Genomic DNA, 3,677 nt, shown 5'->3' on the forward strand with positions numbered 1-3,677 from the left:
CTGAACTCCCCTGGTGGTCCAGTGGTTAAGAATCCACCTGCTGATGCAGGGGAAACGGGTTTGATCCCTGGTCCGGGAAGATCCCACATGCCACAGGGCAATTAATGCCGTGCACTACAACTATGGAGCCTGTGCTCTGGAGCCTCCAAGTCACGACTACTGAACCTGTGTACCTAGAGCCCAAGGTCTGAAACAAGAGAAGCCACCACAACGAGAAGCACACACACTGCAGCGAAGAGTAGCGCCAGCCCCTGCCCTCGCCACATCTAGAGAAAGCCCACGCGCAACGAAGACCCAGCACAGCCAAAAATAAACAGATAAATTTTTTTTTTTAAAGTGGGAACCTTTGACAGCTCAAAGAATGCCATTTGAGGATAGCACATTAATTCCTTCCACAGTATTTACTGAGACTATATTATACGTCAGGTGCTGTTCTAGGTACTTGCAATACATTACTGAACAAAAACAACAAAACATGTCCTACTCCCTTGAACTTATATTCTAGCATAATAAAGAGTGAATTACAGTTAGCAAAGGGAATTAAGATAGCAAGAGATAAGTGCTATGGAAAATAAACAGAACCGGGTCAAAGGGGTCAATAATCCTGGGGTGGGCACCATGAGAGGGGTTCAACAGGGTGGTCAAGGACATCTCAGTGAGAAGGTGACAACTGAGCAAACTCTCCAAGGAGGTGAAAGAGGGCCAAGAGAACTTGTGGGAAGGCTGTGTTTAATACTAGATACTCCATTTCTCCACTCTGCTGAGGGACTTTACTATTGGCACCTTCCCTGCCTCCAGCCTTCTAGAACTACGGGGTTCCCAAACCTTCCCTGAGAGATTTCAACCTGCCAGGGAAGTAAGCCACTGCTTCTCCTTGAAACAAAGTTGAGAAACTGGGTGTCCATCTCAATTTTGTGCACTGATGTAGATTTCATATATTTTGCCATTTCACATTTAACAGCAAAATACAGTGCTTGTGTTTAAGTAAAGATGAATTGCCTTAATTTTATTGTTGCTTGTTATCATCACATTAATATGTCATTTCCAGTTAATGGTTGTTTGTGAGAACTGTAATCTGGACAAAGTCGTGGGAATGATTAGTCCTTGAAAAGTAAGCCGAATCAAATGCACTATATTTAAGATTTGGATAAATTATAGATTCTACCAAAATTTAGAAAACATTTGTGAAGCTATCATGATTCTACCCTGACATTCTCTAAGTGAGACTTTCCAGTTAAGTAGGAAAAAAGAAGTCTTGTTTTGGAGTGAGTCCCACACTTTCCAGTTGTGTCACTATTTGTGTTACTTTAGGGAAACTCAATGGGCCTCAGAGTTCTTTTCTGTAAAACAAAGAGCTGAACTGGTTGATCTGTGTGATCCCTTCCAGCTCCCAGATGCTTTGACTCTAAACTGTTTCATCAAGCTATGCACAGATTCCACCTTCTGCTTCTTTTAAGGGGCTTCCCTGGTGGCTCAGCAGTAAAGAATCCATATATGAAGCAAAAGACACAGAAGATGTGGGTTTGACACCTGGATCAGGAAGATCCCCTGACAAAGGAAATGGCAACCCCTCCAGTATTCTTACCTAGAAAGTTCCATGGATAGAGGAGCCTAGTGGGCTAGTCTCAAAGAGTAGGACTCGACTGAGCCCATATACATGCTTCTTTGAAGAAGACATTTATTTTGTCCAAAACTCCATTTTCAAAAGATTCGAATTTATAATTTCCAATTACCTTTCTTGCTTTCCAAGCTGTTAGTCTTAAGGTAGTGATCACTAGCAGTTTGTTTATACATAATACAGATAAATTGCATATCACAACGCCATGGGATTAAGGATCAATTCAATGATAGTACATGATATGTTACAAAATAAAACCCATTTTAAATGCTCTACCTTTTAAAAAGAATAGGTGTTTTTTTTTTTTTTAATTCCCTCTGATGCAGCCATCAACTCAGAGTCTTCAAATTCCACCATCCAAATCGCATGCATCTAGAGAAATTCACCCTATGTTCAGGACTAGTGGGCTCTATGATTTCAGGGTGCTATAGAGATATGGGAGCCAAATCTCAGTCTGACTCAAACAGCTGTAGATGCTGGAAAAATTATTTAACCTCTTCTCTGCTCAGTTTCCGCTTCCACAAATTGAGGGAGCTGAAGGGGATGATACCTAAGTCTGCCTCAGGTCTAAATTCTGTGATTCTTGAATAAATCACACTACTGCTCATAGGAATCTACAGCAGTTTCTTCTCACCTGCTCTGGAAGACGTCCTTACTCCCTGCAGCTCGGAAGAACAACACTCAGAAATACTAAAGAGCCATCTAAAGATTGTGTGTGTGTGTGTGCATGCACGCATGCGTGTTCAGTTGTGCCTGACTCTTTGCTACCCCATGGACTATATATAGCTCACCAGGCTTCTCTGTCCATGGAATTTTCCAGGTAAGAATACTGGAGTGGGTTGCCATTTCCTTCACTACGGGATCTTCCTGACCCAAGGACCAAACCCATGTCTCCTGCACTGGAAGGCAGATTCTTTCACCACTGTACCACCTGGGAAGCCCACTTAATTTGGGCAGCAAGATTTTGATTTCCTTTTATAGAACATTCCCTGGGGTAAAGTGTACTATCCAGTGGAATAACAGCATAGGATATTTTGATTGCTGGAGGATATTTCATTTGGAAATCAGGCTTCAGTTACATTCCTCTGAGAGTTTTCACTTTCAGAACAAAGTGAAAACCCCCAAAGGAATGTTTATACTTAGAGTTTAAATCTACTGGAATATGAAAAGTATCTATGAGTTAAGCATCTGTAAATATTTAAGACAAGGTGAAATCACAGACACTACTTCTAATAATCTCTTTTAAGTTTGAGTAGAAGCCAAAAGGAATGAACAGAATCCTGGGGAACACTTTGATGTTAAACTGTTAAATCATTTCTAATAACTCAAATTGTAACAGAGAGTTGGAGGAAATGCATAAATTGTCCGTACAAATACACAATTAACACTACATATAAGAAATTGGATCATGTAGAAAAATCAGACTTTCTGCCTGAATTTTCATGATTTAGATATCTCACCAGGCCTCCCTGGTGGTTGAAACAGTAAAGAAACCGCCTGCAATGCAGGAGGCCCAGGTTTGATCCCTGGGTCAAGATCCCCCAGAGAAGGGAATGGCTAAGCACTCCAGTATTCTTGCCTGGAGAATTCCATGGACAGAGGAGCCTGACAGGCTATAGTCATATCATAGTATATATTTAATCTTCTCAGTAGCCCATAAAAGTAACAATTGTTTGCCCTATTACAAGATGGTGGAAACTAAGGTCCCAACAGGTTATATGGATGCTGTAAACTGCTTTTCCTTCAAATTCCAAAGAACATTAAGATAGTCCTTGATCATAGGCCTTCATTCATTTACTCATTCAAATAGAAACTCCTATTTCTAACATGTCCTGCTCTAAGGTAAGCATCCTCTAAACCTGCCCACTTCCCTTTTCTTACTCAGTTTCCACTGAATATAGGAGCTCAGAGAAATGATTAGCTCTGTTGTATATTTGCCTCCATTATCTGATTACCCCTCTATCTTACCTTTTCTCAGGATAAATTATAAAATTTCCTTTCTGCTTCTCTTTGGAACCATTTTCTGAAAGACATCTTCTCTTTTAGGAGCAGAATTGCA

Source organism: Muntiacus reevesi, chromosome 6 (assembly GCF_963930625.1).
Source record: "Muntiacus reevesi chromosome 6, mMunRee1.1, whole genome shotgun sequence".
Lineage (NCBI taxonomy): Eukaryota > Metazoa > Chordata > Mammalia > Artiodactyla > Cervidae > Muntiacus > Muntiacus reevesi.